Raw genomic sequence first — 20,089 nt, 5'->3', positions numbered from 1 at the left:
AAAGTGGGTGTGGGCTCCGGGAAGAACTGTGTGCCACCGTGTTATTCTGGTTGAGAGCAGGAGAGTGTAAGCCTCTTCTTCCCTATCAGGGTTGGGGTTTACAGAAACTATCCCCTACCTCCCCCCCTCTGCTTTTGGTAGCAAAATGCTACTCATTATTGTTAAAGTCTCCTCTGAAATGTCCCTTAGTTCAGGAGCTTTCCGTGACCACCTAAGGTGTGGGTGAGCCCATGTCACATCCTCTGACAGCACTCTGTGCCTCTCGTCTCATCACACTTGGTAGCAGTGACTTTCAGCTCCCTCGCTGTGCTGCAGACTGTGTGAAGGCAGGGATGATAGTGTGTTAAGAGCTTCATTTGTGCCAAGCCTGGTTCTGAATGTTTTCTGTGTATCCCATGAGGAGGTATACAGTAGAGGTTGATTTCTGGCCCTGCGTCCAGACTGCTCATGGGGGCTCTGGGGGTGAAGAACAGCAGTACTTAGGCTGATATTGGACATGGTGTCATAAAGGGGCCTGGCTTTAGAGTCAGGAGCCCTCTTCACTTGGTCTCTTACTTGCTGTAAAACTCAGGGACCTTAATCTCAGTTTCCAGTCATATAACCACAGATAAACCTTGTTTTTTTTATGCAGAGGGGACCACCAAAGTTTTTCAGAACAGGAGACTGATGGAGTAAAAATTGCATTTTGTCAACAAACATTTAGCTCCGATGGTTTGGAATGGGTAGATGCTGGAGAAAAAGTGATGAAAGATAAAGACTATTCTAGAAATTAATGAGTGCCTAAGATTTTGAATGCTATCAGAAGGGATGGAAAGGGATGAATGGATGCTAAATTATGTCATGATGAAAGACTATTGTTGAGGGATGTGGAGTCAAGATCCCTGAGGTTTCTACCACGAACTGAACCAGGGGTATGGGGAAGGGAAGCTGGCTGAAGGAAAAGGTGAGCTTTTGTTGGATTACCTTAGGGGTTGAGATGAAGGTGGCTGTTCTACAGCTGAAAATTGGAGAGGCAGACTGAGAGACTAGAAGATAGATCAGCGATAGAGATACAGGATTTGGAAATTGTACACATGAGGTGTAGTTGGAGTCACGAGTGGAGAATGTAATCTTAGGACTAAATGCATAGACTCTGGGGATTGCCCAAATGAAGGCAGGAGACAAGTACCAAATCCACAGGGCTCTAGACATGGAATAGCTCATTCAAGGTTCTATGTCATCTTATTGTTTTTGTTTTGTTTTGCTGGGGTAGCCCTTTTTTCTTTATTCTTAGGCTGTTTAACTCTTCTCTTTATTTTTTCTCCTCCTTCTTTCATCTGTCCTCCCATTAAAATTTTTTCTTACATTTTATTTATTTGCAGCTTTATTGATACATGTAATTGACATATAACATTGTAAGTTTAACATGTACAGTGTGATGGTTTGATATACATTGAGAAATGATTACCACACTCAAGTTAATTAACACATATATCACCTCACCTAGTTACCCTATGTGTGTGTGTTTGTGTTGAGAACATTTAAGATCTATTCTCTTAGCAACTTTCAAGTGTGTGTACCATACAGTATTCCTCCAGCTCTATTGAGATATAATTGACATATAACCTTGCATATGTTTAAGTTGTATAACGTGTTGATTTAATACATTTATATATTACAAAATAATTATCACCTTAGGGTTAACTAACACCTCAGTCACAGCACATAATTACCATTTCCTTTTTGTGGTGAGAACACTTAAAATTTACTCTCTTGGCAATAATACAGTGTTGTTAACTGTAATTACCATGCTGTGTGTTCCATCTCCCAAACTCACTCATCTTGGAACTATAGTCACCATGCTTCATGTTAGATTGCCTTCTTTTTCTCCTTTTTTTATTTCCTTTTTCTCCTTCACTTCTTTGATTCCTTTTTTCTGTTTCTCTTTGGCTTCTTTTCCCCTAGTCTTGTGCAAAAATGCCTGGTCACTTAGGTGTAGGCTAGGAACAATCATGGATACAAGGGAGAAGACTATAGGCAGAAAGGAAAATTTGGACAACCTTGGGAAGTCCATGGTTCTGTTTTATATATTACACACAAGACTTCTTTGTCCAAGGGCAAATTATTCCTCATAGTAAAAATAAAAGGCATTATTTGAAATGGTTATTTACAGGCAAAATCATTACCTAAATGTTTATAGGCGCGGAAATTAACTTTCACTTGGAACTAGTTAAGTGAAAATGACTGTCATAAAATTTGCCTTTTTTTTGTTCTCTGATTTCTTAATTCTGGAAGATCGGGAATAACTCCATTGTATTTGCATCTAGGGATGTTGGAAGTTGAAATCAGAATGCCGCCTCCTTCTCCAAATGCCCTTGGGAACATGTTCCCTTAGAAACCAGACTTTAAGAAAGTGTATCTAAGATTGTGTTCTTTTATTAGTACAATATTTTAAGTAATAATTTATATTTGTAGCAAACATTATTATCTCATGGGGATTTTCAGTTATTTCTTAAACATTCATGAAGTGATTTAATTTTAAAAACAAATGCTGTTGGAAAATTAGTATTTTCCCACTGCAAATGAGATGATCTAATCATGTGTACACCTCTCCAAAAAAGAGGCTATCTTTGGGGGGTAGCATCTTCTTATCTTCCTATTGCCAGGAAATACCTAACATTTACTCTTCATGCAGCCAGGGTAGTCTGTTTCTCACTGGCTTAACAGTTCTTTCATCCATGCAAGCAGTAAAATTGACTGCCCCTTTTCAAAGGGCATATGCCTTCCTTCTAGCATTGCCTGCTCATTTTAATGCTTTTGAATTTATTGCCAATGAGATATTTAAAAGCACTCATCTTCAAGAGTCAAAATACTCAAAATCATTACAAGTTAACATATCAATTTAAATAGTACATTTGTGTACTTTGTGTCTGGCAGTTTGTTGCTGAAATAAGTGTGTGTTTGCATGTGTTTAGTCATGGGTAAATTATAAAACAATATAGAACTATTTACCATATGATATTTGTCTATAATGAATTTACAGTCTGGTTGCAGGGTGAGTAATAACTTGAACAGCAAATTACCCACAGGCAAAATCCTACCTTTTCTCACTACCTATTTTGTAAATAAAGTTTTATTAGAACACAGCAACATATGTTCATTTACATGTAATCTATGATTACTTGCACACTGCAATGACAGCTTTGAGTAGTTTTCATGGAGACTGTGTGGCCCACAAACCTGAAAATACTTATCTGATTCTTTACAGATGAAATTCCCTTAACCCCAAGCTTAAAAGCACTGAAGTATGAGTCAACTGATGCCCTAAGACTTGCCAAATCTCATGAGTAGGTATTTTCAGATTGGCTACAAATTTATATATAGTAGTCCTCCTTATTTGTGATTTTGCTTCCTGTGGTTAACTTTGGTAAACTACGGAAATATTTAATTGTTTCAAAAATTATTAAATGGAAAATTCTAGAAATAATCCATAAGTTGTAAATTGTATGCCATTCTGAGTACTTTGATGAAATCTTGCATCATCCCATGCAGGACATGAATCATGCCTTTGTCCAGTCTCTCCACACCGTATATGCTTCCTGCCCATTAGTCAACTTAGTAGCCTTTTGGGTTATCAGATGGGCTGTCCTGGTTTAACAGGGCTTGTGTTCAAATAACCCTTATTTTACTTAATAATGTCCCCTAAATGCAAGAGTGGTGATGCTGACAGTATGTATGTACTGTAGGGGAAAATATATAGCATTCAGAGGGTTTAATACTATCTGAGGCTTCTTTCATCCACTGGATAATGGGAGGACTACTCTAAAACATTTTATACCTTCTTGGAGGACAAGCCAGAGAGACCAAGACTGAAATTTCTGCTCTTCTGTTTGCTGATTATGAGTTTGGACAGGGACTTAAAGTTCTAGTTTCCTTATCAGAAAAAAATGGGCTTAATAGCTATCTACTTCCCTAGGTCATAAAGGTTTAATGAAATAATACTAAGTGGTAGTTTTTCTGGGTTGGCTTCATTCTCTGGGAAAGACCGTTTCTTGTAGCTCTAGGCTTACAGGATTCTGCTAGTTGAGGTTTGAGGACACTTGTACTGTCATTTCAACTTCTGATTGGCCTACTGCAGCCACATGCCCACCTCTTGACCAAACACTGTCCTACCAGGAACCTATGGCCGGAGGGAGAGGCATTTCTCATGAAAAAGGGATGCAACCAAAAAGTAACATGTTAAGAACATTGTTTTTACCTTTGCTTCACCTTATTATTTGACTTCACCCAGCCTTTGCTGGAGATACATTTTTCCAAGGGCTAAGGACCAGAATCCACATGGACACTTACTGTATGGCCAATTTCAATGGCGCAGACTTAAGGAGCAGAATGCAAGAGGTGCATTAGCCACAGCTGCTGCTTATTGGGCTCCTATGATTTGTTTAGAATTCTGTGGAAGACACAGTCTCTGTAATTCTTAACCTTCCGTCTGCTTGGATGGTTTTCACATAGCTAACATACCCCTTTGTACACACCCATGGTTATGGCTGTGGACAATTTCTCTTCCACCAAGAAAATATATGGGAATACAAGTGAGGATGACATTATTACAGATGACCTTGTTTCTTCTTTGGAGGGGTTGGGAGGGCTGCACAATCATAAAGCACTAGCCAACTTTAGTACTTCATTATAATTTAAAAAATAATGATATACCTTATAATTGACCTCAATACACTGGGGACCTGTGTCATGTAGTTGAGAACCATTACCCTAGGAACTTGGAGTCACCTTAGGGTGATTGAAGAGGCCTATAAAATGAATCTTAATACAATGAGATGGATTGAATGCCTAATAAATGGAACAGCATCTGAAACAGCTGAGAGTATAAAAATCCCACAGATAAAGGATTCTTGTATTTATGCATCTGTATAAGTTATAGGTCTCTGGTTAAAAAAAAAAAAAAAACCAAAAAAAAACAAAACAGAAACCCCTGCCATTAGCTTAACCAAAAAAGGAGAATTTATTGTAACACAGTATATTTTCTAGTCTCTAGTTATCTAAACTGATGTCTGGCACATCTTAGGTGCTCAGTAAATATTGTTTATGAATGAATGATCCCAACCATAAAGTCATTAGAAACCCAGATAGTAATCTGTCTGCAACTCTTATCTCGGCTTCTCTGTAATATTTCATAACTCTCCTCTTCCCTGAAGTTAGTACCTCTGCTTCCCAGTCTATGTGACAGCTCATGGCCACCCATAGCTCCAGAGTTGATGTCATCTGGTTTCAGTCATTTGATGAGGCTGACTTCATTCTTTGCTTCCAACTCTAACTGCTAGTGGAGAGAGAATCTATCTGATTGGCCCAGTGTGCGTTAGTGGTCCACCCCTGCTCAATCACCTGTGACAGCATGGTGGCCAGCAGCATAATCCTCAGGATCCCGTGGCTTTGGGTTGGACAGTATGGGGAGCATTTCCAGACACAAAGAAATCCATTAGCAACTGGAAATGGGCTCCATTAGATTGATGAAACAGAAAATATTAAAGCCAACTCTCTGTGTATCTTGCTGCAGGACAGGATTCGCTTGGGATTGGTGGCTATACCTGGAGTCAGAATAGTTTGTCTTCCTGGTCTTGGATAGAATGTCAACCTACTCTTCTTCCATGGTTATTATCACTTATGTTCAGATCAGCCAAGAGAGCATAGGATGGTCTTTTGAGAAAGTGTCAATGTGAGCAATCCTCATTTTTCAGTTGAATTTTTGGGGTGACATTGGTTCAGAAAACCATACAGGTTTTAAGTACACAACTCAACAAAACATCATCTGCACACTGCATTGTGCACTCATTGCCCCAAGCAGTCTCTTTTTGTCCCCAGTTATCCCCCTTTTGCCCACCTCCATCTATCCCAACCTCCTCTCTCTGGCTATCATCACACTTTTGTCTGGGTCCATGTGCTATGTATGTATGTTTTTTGGCTAATCCCATCACCTTATTTCAGTGGTCAGCAAACTCATTAATCAACAGAGCCAAATATCAACAGTACAACGATTGAAATTTCTTTTGAGAGCCAAAAGCTGACTTCTGCGCATGGGCCACGAAGTTTCAATCGCACTGTACGTGCACGCCCGCACGTGGTATTTTGTGGAAGAGCCACACTCAAGGGGCCAAAGAGCCGCATTTGGCTCGCAAGCCGCAGTTTGCTGACCACTGCCTTATTTCATCCAGCCCCCAATGCCCCTCCCTCTGACAGCTGTCAATCTGTTCCATGTATTCATGCGGCACCCTCATTTTCATGATAGCTAGTTGGTGCTGAATAATAATGAGATTCTATTCCTGGATTTCGTGATTTCATCTCTAAGCAAATGCAAAGCAGATCTTGGCAGGTGTCTCTAAACATGATCAGCAATGCCAAGGCACCTCTCGCTGCTAAAGCAGCACAGCAGACGTGAGCGACATTTTTAGGCTTGTTTGTGCTGAGTGTTAAGTAATAAGGTCTTAATGTGAAAAGTATCATGACTGGCTCTTGGGCGATGGCTTGGTTTGGTAGAAAGGGCCAAACAGGTAACATTCCAGGTAAGTCACTTGCTGCTACCTCTGAAATATCAAGCAAGTTTCTTAACATTTCTGAGTTTTATTTTTGTCATTAGCAAAATTGAAATCGTGACTTTTCAGGAGAAAGAAAGAAAACAGAAATAGATACCTCTCTTTGTACCATACACAAGTATAAGTTCCAGATGGGTTAAAGCGCTAGTGTGAAAAAACAAAGTTTCAAAGGTTTTAGAAGGCAATATAGGGGAAAGGCTTTCTTAAGCATCCTAAAATTAAGGGTTTCTAAATACAAAGCCATTGTGAACACAGTTAAATGTAGCTGGCAGCGTGGGAGAAAAATATTTGGGACATATATAGTAGACCTTGAGTTAATATCTATAACAGACTTAGTAAAACTCATATCCACAGCAAATCAGTAAGACAAGTAGATAAATAGGCTAAAGGAATAAATAGACAATTCAGAGAAGAAAATTTTACATCACAATAAATGTATGGAAAGACTCAACCCCATTAATAAAAAAGATTCATTTTTCAAAGAATCGCGTTCCTGTGGCAAAAATGAAAAAGCAAGTTATGTGGGACAAGGAGAACTTTCATATAGCATTAATAGGAGGCATTTTTAAATAAAGCTCCTGTTTAAGTTATATTGGCAGTAATTCCAAGATGCAAAATGCATATACCCTTTAACCCAGCAATTCAACTTCTAAGAATCCATCAAGAATTCTTCAATTGTGCACAATAATAAATGTAAAAGGATTTTTGTTTCAGAATATTTTGTTGTAGAGAAAAAATTAGCAACAACCTTTATCAAGACGAGAGTAGTTAAATGATGGTGCATCAATTAGAGTGAAAAGTTGGAAACAAATGACCATCAAAAAGGGCTAGCTGGTCAGTCATGGTATATTCATTCTGTGGAATGTTTTGCAGATATTTAAATGAATGAGGTAGACCCACAAATAATATTATGGAATCATGAATAATAGAATTATTAAGTATAATATCCAATTTATGTGAAACATACTTATATATATGTACATAAATATACATGTATGAGAAAGGGACAGGAAGGATCACACATTAGACAGTAGTAGCCTTTGTAGAATGTCTAAATGTGTGGGTGAAGGATGGTAATCACACTTTCCTATATTATTGCATTATTTAACTATTTAGTTAAAGGTCTTAATTTTTCTTCTGAAACATAAAGTAATAAATTATTTTTAAAACAGTGATGATGCAAGGATAAAGTGTTAAATGCAAAACACTTAGGACAATATTTGGCAGGTAATAGGTCATTGATACATATTAGTGTTTTCTTTTAATCCTTCACTAGAACAGATGAGAATGGTATGAATTAAAAAATATTCCAGTTAGTGCCTACAATATGTCCTGGGGAGAGCTTATCTCTAAGGACCTTCCAATCTGCTTGTGAACATATGACAGATTCACAGATATTTCCAACAGTGATTTGGATGGGTTCATGCACTCCAGTAATGTTTATGCCCATTACCTATGCACTGCCACACACTTCTGCCATGACTACATTACTTCATGTTGGACATGTACAGTTAAGTTGTTGATGCTCCTTAGTTAGCTACATTTCTGATCTTTTTTATTCCTCTCCTCCCAAGGAAAACAAATCCATCCTTTCATGCACATCCTTTCTTCCTCTCTGCATAGCTATCTGTTAAAAATGTCTTATTTATCTGGGTCTTCATGGCTAGATTCGAGAGTTCAAAGGAGTCAAAGACAATGCATGTTTGTTCATGGGCTAGACACCTATGCTAGGCCCAGGACTGTGAAATGAATGGTTGATGATAGCGTAGTATGAACATTCACATGTTGAAGGTGTACAGAAGTATAGGAGTACTTCAGAAGAACATGAAACTGAGAATGGTGCTAATAGGTTTGGGGGAAGGGACTAGAAGTGAGAAGGTGGATGAAGTAAGATAACAGCATTGCTATTGTAAAGAAGACAGCAAATGAATAGCACACTGTATGTCACAAGGCCAGTGTGAAATGAATGAAAAGTTGAGAGAGATGATGCTAGAGAGAAGGCAGATGAAAATGACTTTGTAAACTCTCCCTTGGAATTTGCCTGGGAAAATGGTGATACAGAATCAGGTCTCTGCCACCTTCCTTCCTAATTCCAGCCTAATTGTTTTCCATCTCTCCTGAGTGGAGTAGGTATGGGTTAGGCAGGAGCACCTGCGGATTTTCTGGAATCCAGAACCAAAGGGCCACGCCAGGAGCCAAGTCAAGTGTGGGGTGCAGTGACAGAGAGCCCCCGGGAACTATCTGGAGCAAGCTTGGTCTGCAGAGTGCTGTGGACCTTGGGATTAAGGGCAGTACCAGCCCCAAAGTGGCTCTGAGAAGACCCTGGCCCCCAAAGAGCTATGACGAGGAATGAGACTAACTAGGTTGAGTCTTTTATTTCCATGCAAGCAGGAGAATATCAACTTTATCAGCTGAGGGATCCAAGACGGAAACAATTCCTTGCCATGGTATATTAGTTCTGGTAGGCTTGGTTTAATCTGTGGAAACAAAAATTCCCCAAATCTCAGTGGCAGAAATACAGCAAGCCTTTCTTTCTTTTTCATATTACATGTCAATCACCCATGATCTGAGGTTTCTGCATGAGGGACCCAGGCTGATTGAGGCTCTGTCATCTGGAAACTCAATAGTCACTGTAGCAGGAAGGAGGGAAAATTAGTATTTGCACGCTTTAAATTTTTTCACCCAGAAGTGATGCATGCCATTTTTTCTCATATTCATTGGACAGAACAGTTCACATGGGTACATGTAGCTTTGGAAGCTGGGAGGAGTGGAATTCTTTCTATGCCAGAGTTAGAGAGAACTGTATAAAGGTGAGCAGTGGAAATGTCTACCACATCTGGGACTGGCAACTGCCAACCTGGCCATTGCTGGTTCGTAAGTGCATTTTGCCTTCTGCCTCTTAGCAGATTATTACTCAAAGGGCCTCCACTGCTGGACTTGATCTAAGGGTGAACAAAGTCCTGAATGGGCAAAGGAAAATAACCTAAAAGAGTCTCAGAAACCAGAGAGAGGAAAGATAGGCAAAACACCCAGAATAGATAGCAACTCCTCCAAGGGTTGGCAAACGAAAGCCCATGGACCAAACCCAGACCAACCACTTGCTACTGAATGGCTTTCAAGGTAAGAATCATCTTACAGTTTTAAATGGTGGCAAGAAATTGAAAGAAAAATACTACATCAAATGCTTTACAATGTGTCATGCCTTCCTCTAAATCTTTGCATTTATCTCCTCCATGAATCTTTACAACTCTGTTGTACAGATGTGGTAAGAGTCCTTTTGTAGAGGAGGCGCCTGGAGCTTCTAGATGGGTTAAGTAGTTAGAGCTAATGGGTCATTCAGCTGGCATTTGAACCCAGAAAATCTTACCTCAGACCCTATACTCCCTCAGTGAAAAGTTCAGTACAGTATTTAAGGAACAAAAGAAAAGAAGATGCAGGTAATGCATTCTGCTGAGTACCCAAGAGAGAACATCACAGTATTTAAGAGAAGTAAAGAAAGGCTTTCTGAGAGGAGGGGCCACATTTCTACCATGATGATAGGTAGGAGCTTTGAACTAACTTTGAACCTCAATTAAGCAAAATTTACCCATAAAAAAATTCACTCTTCTCATTAGTAGACCTTAGGCTTGTATTACAAAAACTATACTTGCCTAGCTGGTATGGCTCAGTGGTTGAGTGTCAACCCTATGAACCAGGAGGTCGTGGTTCAATTCCCGATCGAGGTACATACCCAGATTGCAGGCTCAATCCCCAGTGTGGGGAGTGCAGGAGGCAGCCAAACAATGATTCTCTCTCATCATTGATGTTTCTATCTCTCTCTCCCTCTCCCTTCCTTTCTGAAATCAATAAAAAAATATTTTTAAAAAACTATACTCAATTCTTGCTATTATATATTTTTAATTTAGCCAACAAAGCATTAGTGAGAATTGATTTTTCTCTCCTGCTATACATGTAACTACATGATATACTCAGTTTTGCCTCTTGGCCCACAAAGCCTGATCTGTTTACCATCTGGTCCTTCACAGAAACAGTTGCTGACCCTGACTTAGTGCTGTGGAAGTTCAGGAGGAGACCACCAGTAACATTAATGAAAACAATAACATAAACATGGAGGAGGTTCAGTAATAACACAAAAGCCTTTGTATTAATAAAAAAAAATGAGTTTTTTCTTAGATTTTTAATATGAAATATTCACACATACACAAAATAGTTTTATTAAATGATAAAATGGACTCCCAGTTACCTAATATTTAGTTTCAACAAATATATAGTTTTATATATTGGTCCAACTATTCTCCCCCCAACACACAATGTTGGGGTGTTGTAAAGTAAGCAGGCATACTATAATTTCATTGAAAAATATACTAGTGTGTAACTATAATAGATGAGAACTTCTGTTTTTAAAAAAGTGTAGCCACAATACCCTTATTATACCTAACACAAGAACAACTCTAAGTCCACATCCAGTTTTTCCTAATTCTCTCAAGAAAGACAGAACTTAGACATCAACCAGGTTACAAATGGAGGAGGCAGTGAAAGGTAACCTGACTAAGCCAAGAAAAGGAGGGAAAAGAGAACATCCAAGTAAAATAGTGGAAGATACAAAGAATGGAATTGTGTATCAGTTGCTTATTATTATGAACATGACAAATTCCCTTCCAATTTTATACAGATTCAGTTAAAACTCAGCAACATCGAAGCACTTTTAAATCAAAGAGATGAAAAATGGTTTAAATTACAGTAATGTGCACATAGATAGCAAGAAAAAATTAGAGATAATTTTAACAGCAAACATGGGAATTTAAGGTGAAAAGCACTGAACAGGATAAATAAGGACATTACTTAATTATAATAGGCACAATATAAAATAAGATACATTCGTTATAAGGATAAATGCACAAATGAGACTGAAAAAATACAAAGCAAAATTTAATAAAACTTGATATTAATAAAATTTTAGTCTGTGATCTTGCTGCACATCTTTCAGAATTACCCAGTGTCAGACAAACTATGTATTTTAATAAACAAAAGTGAATATATTTAACTTACAATTCTATAAAGGGGAAAAGTATATGTATTTTTGCATATCTGTGTAATAATTCCAAATATTATGTTCTTAGGCCTAAATTTTAATAGGCCATGTTCTTGAATCATAATCTAATAGTTAAAAATAATTCTAAAAAAGAAATCAGTGCAAAAGTGATGACCATAAGGCTCTTAATTACGTGTTACTAAAATTCTTCTAAATTACCCTTGGATAAGAATAGAAGTCAAAACTTGAATTATAAACTACCTAAACGGCAATTAAAATTTTTTTCTACCAAAATCTGTGGGACATATTAAAAGCTGAACTTAAGAGAACTCTATTGCCTTAAACATCAATATTTTAAAAGTATAATAAAGGGACATGAAATGTATCTTAAAAATTTAGAAAAAGAACATAAAAATAATACATGTAGAAAAAGAGAAGTATTAAATAAAGATAAGGGCTGAAATTGTTCAGTTAGAAAATTGATGACTTGTGGAAAAGCTAAATGTGTCCAAAATCTGGTTCTTTGAAAAGACCAATAAAATTGATAACTTCTTTTTTATTGTAGTTGAGAGAGATACCAAAAATACACATAATTAGGAGCAAGGAATGTGATAAAACCACAGATAGAGAATGGTAAAACATTCACTCTTGTGACAATAAATTTGAAAGCCCAAAGGAAATGATTTGGATGCAAATTATGCCATTTCTGGTGCTGGCCAAGACCCAGAAGCCCACCAAGCCCATTTCTTCCACTGACGACAACTGTAAGTCCTGGACAGAATACCCAAAGCAATGACCTGAGGCCTCTGGAAAGGAAACTATACAGACAGATTGGGGGAGAAGTCAGAACTTGACAAACTAGTGCAGCAGTGAGGTTCCTGATGTTTTCCTCCTTCAGCCCTGGCTGGCACTGAGGGCAGCCCCATTCACTGAACTGTGCCCGTGTCCATGGCCAGGAAGGCGGCCTCCTGCAAACTGGAGAGTGTAGGAGGAATCTCCCCTTTTCCTTCATTTTGTTTTGTTTTCCTCTCAGCCTCATCCCAAGGGTGGCCTCAGCAGAGGTTCAGGAATCTAAAATCTTGAGAGAAAATGCCCTGTAGCCAGAAGAATCGAGAAAAGGGATTACTGTGGTCCAATGAGTAATGGGGGCTAAGGGTAAAGCCCATTATTTTTCTCTTGTCTCTCACCACTTTGCCTGAGGGCAGCCCAGTTGCACAGAAGTGTGGACCAGACCGCGGGGTGTCTGAAACTCATAGAGCCCCACCTTTTTGGCCAAAGGAAAAGGAAAAGCAGGCCCCTGTCCTGGTCCATACATGACTCTGTCATTGGCCAAAACGTATAGAGCCAAAAAGAATGACTCTTACTTTATATAAATGAAGTTTAAACTTACATGTTTTCTTCAGGAAGAAGAAAATTTGTATAAGATATAGATGATACTAGAAACATAGTTAAAGGTCTACCATTTCAGAAATCACAAGAACCAGACCGTTATACAGCTAAGATCTCTACCGATCAGCAAGCAGTTAATCTTAGTGTTACTGCACTATTCCAGACTATAAAGGAAGACAGTATAACAATTATAGCAAAAATGATAAAAATAGTATAAAGAACAGAAACTACAGACCAACATCATATGGCTATAACTCTCAAATAATATAATTGTGTCAGTGAATAATATGCTGTGACTAAGTGGGCTTTTTCCAGAAATGGAAATTCCAGAAATTCACTGTCAGGAAATCTATCCATGTAATTCATTTCTATAACAAAATAAAGTAAAGTAATGATATTGTATTAAAATGCTTCTAAAGGCATTTCCTAAACTCCAGCAGGTATTCCTAATTAAAGAAACAAGTTAAAGGTTAAGTAGGAATGGGTGGTAATTTCAGAATATAATAAAGGCTATTTACCCCAAAACAGTGGCTAATATTGTCTTAAATGACAAAACACTGAAATCATTTCAGTTAAACTGAACCAGACAAGGAGGGATACTATCACCATTACTATTCAGCATTGTCTTGGAGATTCTAATATTGTAAGGAAAGAAAATGTAAAAATTGGTATAAGTAGAAAAATAATTCAATTATATCATTTTTGCTTATTATTAAATTGTGTGCCTAGAACATTCATGATCAATGGACTGATAAAACACTAGAATTAACAAAGACTTCATCCACAGTAAATATGGAAAAATCAAGTGTTTCTCTACATTAGCAAAAATGATCGAGAAGTGGAAATGAGGAAACACTTGGCATTCACAGTTGGTGTCTGCAATTTACCTGTATGCCACGGGGGAACCAGTGTAGGATACGCAGCCTGAGAGAAATAGGATCAGGTTTGTGTTTTGAAAAGAATGCTTCAGCGACTCTGAAGAGACTAGTTTGAAGCAAGGAGACCAATTATAAGGCTCCTGCAAAGATCCAGGCAGAGATGATGAGGCCTCAAGCAAAAATGGCCGTGAGAAAGAAGAGAAGGGGATGGCAAGAATGGAGAACCCAGAAGGATTTGCGATCAACTGATTGGAAGGAAGGGAGAGAGAAGAGATACGGAAAACTCCCTAGATTCCGGCCAGGAGCCTGGGGTCTGTTCGTTGGGTAGGAATGCCGGAGGATGGGCAGGCTTCATGTGCCATGTCTGTGGGATACAGAAGTATTCAGCAGGCAGAGATTGTATGAGTCAGAGCTGAGAGTGAAGGATGCCTGATATGGCCGGTGCAATTACTGGACCAGCATACCTTCCCAAGGAAACGGACTCTCAAGTGGTGGGTGAGCACAGGATGCTCCTTGTAGCCCGTCAGATAGGATACATCTCCTTTCTCCACTTTGCTCCAGACCTCATGAGGCTGCCCCGTATGGACTGTAGCCAGGCTCGCCTGCTCTCTGGTTTCTGATTGCCTTTGGTCTTGGATTGAATGCTCAAGCTTCTGCCAGGCTGTCTTCTCTGGCAGCTATAGCAACTGTGCAACCTTCTGGCAACGTCTTCCTCACCTGCCCCTTTCAGCCTAGAGGTCTGAACAGCTCTCTGTGGGTATTCTACTCTACCTTATCCCAGCCTGCACCTTTATAAGTGGTCCCTTCATTAAACTCCTCCCTATCTCCCCCATTTGGTGTGCCGTTTTCTATTTGCTACACCTGGCCAGTGAATTGGCAGCATCAAAATCCCTTGAGGTGTCTATTAGAATATGGCTCATAGGGCTTCATCCCAAAGTTAGCAAAACAATTTCTAGGGGTGAAACCAAAGACTGCAATTTCTCAAGCATCTCAAGTGATTCTGATCTGTAGCCAGATTGGGGAACCTTCCCTGGTCTTCTTGGCAGCCCTTCTGAGGCAAGATGATATCATGAGCCAGATGGTTGAGGTTAAACAGCTCAGTCCCGGGCTCTGCCACTGTCATCGTGTGACCTTGGCCATATTTTACTCGTCTGAGCTTTGGGTTCCACAAATGTAAAGGGACTTCATAATTCCTACCTTATGTTGTTTTTCAGATGCTTAAGTGAGATATTCCATGTAAAGCAGCGGGATTTTAATATGCTTTCAGTAAGTGTTATTTATGATCTGTTGATCGTATCCATTTAATCTCTATGAACATACTCAGATTTTGCCAACTCTAGGTCAAATAAGACTGGGTCCCTGTATTCCGTTTTGTGAAGGACATAGCGAAGTAAAACAATTATAATAAAATGCAATTTGATGCTCCAATATTTACAAACTTGTCATTTAGGAAGTTTCACTGATGCCAACAAAGCTGTGGCCCAGAGCAGATGATTGTCAACTCTGTTCTTTAGGAGACAGGGTTATGGATTTATGCACCTGACTTCATCCAGTGGAGCTGTTTTCTGTTGAACTACTTTGGGAGTAAAGAGGTTGGGAGAAGCAGGCACGTTTCAGAGACATTTGTGAAACATCACAGGCATTTCAAGCTGTCCATCCAGTGGACAGGGCGACAGGACAAGTGTTCTCGTGACAGGGAATGGCATATGGAGTGTATGGATATGAGCATGTGGGATCATTGGGAAAGGCACAGCTTGGTATGATGGGAACACAATGTGAGAGGCCACTGATGAATGGTGTGGCTGTTCTTTCATTCAACTAATAGTTATAGAACTTGTACTATAGATCAGGCACTGGCCTGGGGGCTGGCGACACAGACACGTGCCAAATAATCATTGTCTGTCCCAATGGAGCCTACATTCTAGTAAGAGTTTTAAATGATGAACAAACAAGTAAATGCATAATGTGAAATGGTGACTATTGCCATAGAAAAGTATTATAAAGTAAGGTAAAGGGAGAAAGTGGTGTGGGGTAGGATGGGCAGAAGAGGTATAGTATAGGGTGGCCAAGGAAGGTGGACAGTATAGGGTGGCCAGGGAAGGGGGACAGTATAGGGTGGCCAGGGAAGGGGGACAGTATAGGGTGGCCAGGGAAAGGGGACAGTATAGGGTGGCCAGGGAAGGGGGACAGTATAGGGTGGCCAGGGAAAGGGGACAGTATAGGGTGGCCAGGGAAGGGGGACAGTATAGGGTGGCCAGGGAGGGGGGACAGTATAGGGTGGCCAGGGAAAGGGGACAGTATAGGGTGGCCAGGGAAGGGGGACAGTATAGGGTGGCCAGGGAAAGGGGACAGTATAGGGTGGCCAGGGAAGGTGGACAGTATAGGGTGGCCAGGGAAGGCCTCTCTAGTAAGAGGGAATACGGGAGCTAGCCACATGGATGTCTGGCAAAAGCCTTCCAACACACAATGCAAAGACCTTGACACAGAGTGTATGTGACGTGCTGGAGAAACAGCAAGCAGCAGCCTGTGTGGCCTGCACAGAAAGAAATGAGAAGAGGGATAAGAGACAAGATCAGGAAACCGGGTGGTGGTTGTGGCCCATGTAAAGCCTGGGAGGTGATTGTGAGCATTTTGCTTTGACACTGAGGGAGTTCGTAAAGCAAGCTTGGGTTTTGATATCATCAGACATCGGTTACTGACTGCTGTGTTGAGAATAGACTGTAGGGGAGCAAGAGGGAAGAGGGCCATACCACTTAGGGAGCTATTGTCTTCATCCAGGGGGCAGAGAGCGGTGGGTCAGCGTGGGAGGCATGGTGATGGCGATAGCAAGGATGGGTCCGAGATGTGATGTGTTTTGAAGATAGAGCCAAAGCCTTTTGAAGATGGATCACATAGAGGTATGTGCACAAGAGATAAAAAGCAGTTAAGATTGACTCATGATTTTTGGCGTGAGCAATTGGAAGGTCACGATAGTTATTAACTGAATCGGAGAACTACAGGAAGAATCGGTTTATGGTGAGAGAATGGGAATTGGGGATTCTCTGTTAGATGTTTCCAGTGGGAGGTGTTGAGCAGGCAGCTCGGTAGATAAAGTTCCAGGGAGAAGTACAGGCTGTGGATATACATTTGGGAGGCATTCATGTATGAATGGTATTTATTTATTTATTTATTAAATATATTTTTATTGACTTCAGAGAGGAAGGGAGACGGAGAGAGAGATAGAAACATCAATGATGAGAGAGAATCATTGATTGGTTGCCTCCTGCATGCCCCCTACTGGGGATCGAGCCCGCAACTCAGGCATGTGCCCTTGACCAGAATCGAACCCGGGACTCGTCAGTCCACAGGCCGACACTCTATCCATTGAACCAAATCAGCTAGGGTTATGAATGGTATTTAAAGCTTTGAGACTGGGAGAGTTCCTTTAGGAAAAGGGAAGATATGCAGGGATTGAAGTGGGGCATCTGGTACTGAGAAATGGGGGAGACTAGAAAGAAGTAGAAAAGAGTTAGAGAGGGAGCAACCAGTGCGGTGGGAAGGAAAGGAGGTGGATGCTAAAACAAAGTGTTTCTAGCAAGAGGGATGGGAGAAGCCCATATCCCTGATGGGTGAGGGTGATGACTAAGAATGGACCAGATGGTGTGGCAATGTGGAGTCCGTCACTTGTGACCCTGAAGAGCTGTCTCAAGGGAGTGGCGGGGAAGGTGCCTGATAGGAGTGAGTTCAGGAGAGGGTGAACCCGGAGGATTTGAAGAACAAGAGCAAGGGCAACCCTTTGGAGGCTTTTTACTCTAAAGGAGGGAAAGAGAAATGGAGTGGGAGCTGGAGGAGGATGTGGGGACGAGGAGTGAAGATATAAAAATCCACTTCTTTAAGGATGGGATGACCCAGTAGCGGGGGGGGGTGTGTGTGTGCTGGTGTGACGTCCTGAAGTAGGAACGAGGGTGTGAGGTCTAGTGTAGAAATGGACAGTTTGGTGTCACATAGGAACATCCTGAGCTAGCAGACAGAAAGCAGAGCAAATGGGCCCAGAGACAAGATGGCAGGATTGAGACAGGGAAGCTCTGTCCTCCTGGCTCTTTCCTCAGAAATAAGAATTGGAGTTTCTGCTCACCAGTAAGCCCAGAAGGTGTCTGCAGGAGGGGAGTGGGCACATGGTTAGATTAGGAACCTGTAGCACTGATGTCCAGGAGCCCTGAGATCCCCTTGAGTTACTGACCTTGAATTTCAAGGGACACCAGTCACAAGGCTTGTGTATTATTCTCTAGTCTGATTCAGCGGGGCAGCTGGAGGTGTTGAGCAGACAAAGTTGAATTTCTAAGGTGGGGTTTTGCCAGGCAGGTATATGAACCAAATAATGAAAAAGGGGCAAAATATGCTCTGTGAGAAGTTGATCTCTGCTCTCAGAGCACTGGGAGCCATCTGTGATGACACGTGTGTTTTATAATGCGCATCTGATAGACGCGGAAGCAGGAACCCACACAGTGTGGCAGCAGTTGGCTGCTTCCTCATTGCTTCCGGGTCAGCCCCTCTGACATTGGTGTCTGCTTTCAACTTGGTGAACTCTGCAAAGGCGGGACCTGGCATTAGACTTGTATCTTTTTGTCCACAGGCAAATAATAACTTCCGTTTCCAAGGGAGGTTGAGGGAGCATCCACCACCCTCCCCCGCAAACACACACACACACACACACACACCCTCCCCCCACATTCTTGCAGTCTTCAATGAACCATGTGCCAAGTCAGCCGACTCTGTAAGGTTTGCAGTTCCCAGCGCTAATTTTAAAAGTTTTCTATATTGTAGCACATACATGTTGTATCACCCTTTTGGCTCAACTGGGCCAACTATTTTCAGGTACAAAATATATTTTATGAGTTAGATATCTATCTAAAGAGTACATTTTGTAAAGCCCGATAAAATTGCATTTTCAGCCAGAGAAATCTCAAATATCAGAATGACCTCCAAGGACCAAAGCACCCAGGAACATTGTGTATTTTATTAAGTAGAGAGATCTAAACAAAATCCATCATGTGGGAATGTATAAAATGTGTTTACATCAGAATAATCTATCTCGGGATGACCTTCTCATGGCTACTTGCCTATGCCCTCAGGAGCAACACACTATCTTAGGGTTTTTAAAATTCGTGTAAATAAAGAAAAAAATTAAAAAACTATTTATTCCATTAAGCCAGCTATTTTCCATCTTTTTCATCTCACAGTACACATAAACCAATTACTAAAATTCTGCAGCACACCAAAAAATACCTTTTTTGCCGATCTAACAAAATAATAGGTATAATTTTGATTCATTCACACCTGATAGCTATTATTGTGTTGGCTGTTGTCATTTTTGTATTTGTAACAATCTAAGGGAAAAGAGGTCAGTGCCCCTGACTAAATGGTCAGGTATAGCATGTTTTAAAAATTCTGTGGAACACCAGTTGAAAGTTGCTGCATTAAGCTGTGCAGATTTTGTTCAAATTCATTTCATGCCTATTCATACATTTGTTTCTCAATGTAACAAATCAGGAAAGCCCTGCTGACAAAGTTTACATTTAACCTGGATGTTAAATTCCTTAATCTGGAATTGTCACAAATAGAGTAAAAGTTTATAGCAACTTTAAAAAAGTGTCTCTTTAGCCCAGCCAGCTATGGCTCAGACCTATGAACCAGGAGGTCAGGGGTCAATTCCCAGTCAGGACACATGCCCAGGTTGCAGCCTCAATCCCCAGTGTGGGGCGTGCAGGAGGCAGCTGATTGGTGATTCTCATAATTGATGTTTCTATCTCCCTCTTCCCTTTCCTCTTTGAAATCAATAAAAAATACATATTATAAATAAATAAATAAATGTCTCTTTAAATAATTCTTTGGTTTTTTCTTTGATGGAAATTTCATTAAAGCTTATGTTTGCTAACTGAAGATGATAATTTATTACGGAACTCTGTATCAGTCTTTCAGGGTGGTACATGAGTGTTTGAGTTACTCTAAACCTAGAACGGATGTGTTTAAGTCTTCCAAAGACTGCTGAAAAACTTTCTTTTGCCCTCCCCCCCCCCCCATCTTGTTAGGAGTGACCTCTATAATGTGAATTGTAAACATGGCAGAGTTATGGGAGGGCACGTTCTTATCCCTGAGAGCTCACAATGTGGGGAATACTGGGCAAATTGTGGTATGTGGATTACCATATAGGTGATGGACCTTATTAG

At 40.3% G+C, this 20,089-nt stretch overlaps 1 protein-coding gene across 2 annotated transcripts in view; it reads left to right on the top strand.

The window, feature by feature from the left end:
* The window catches only part of SAMD12 (sterile alpha motif domain containing 12), a 350,465-nt gene that overhangs the window by 64,919 nt on the left and 265,457 nt on the right, over positions 1-20,089 (top strand). The window lies entirely within an intron of this gene.

Source organism: Plecotus auritus (genome assembly GCF_963455305.1).
Source record: "Plecotus auritus genome assembly, chromosome: 11".
Classification (NCBI taxonomy): Eukaryota; Metazoa; Chordata; class Mammalia; order Chiroptera; family Vespertilionidae; genus Plecotus; species Plecotus auritus.
This window is presented reverse-complemented; position numbering and strand designations above follow the sequence as displayed.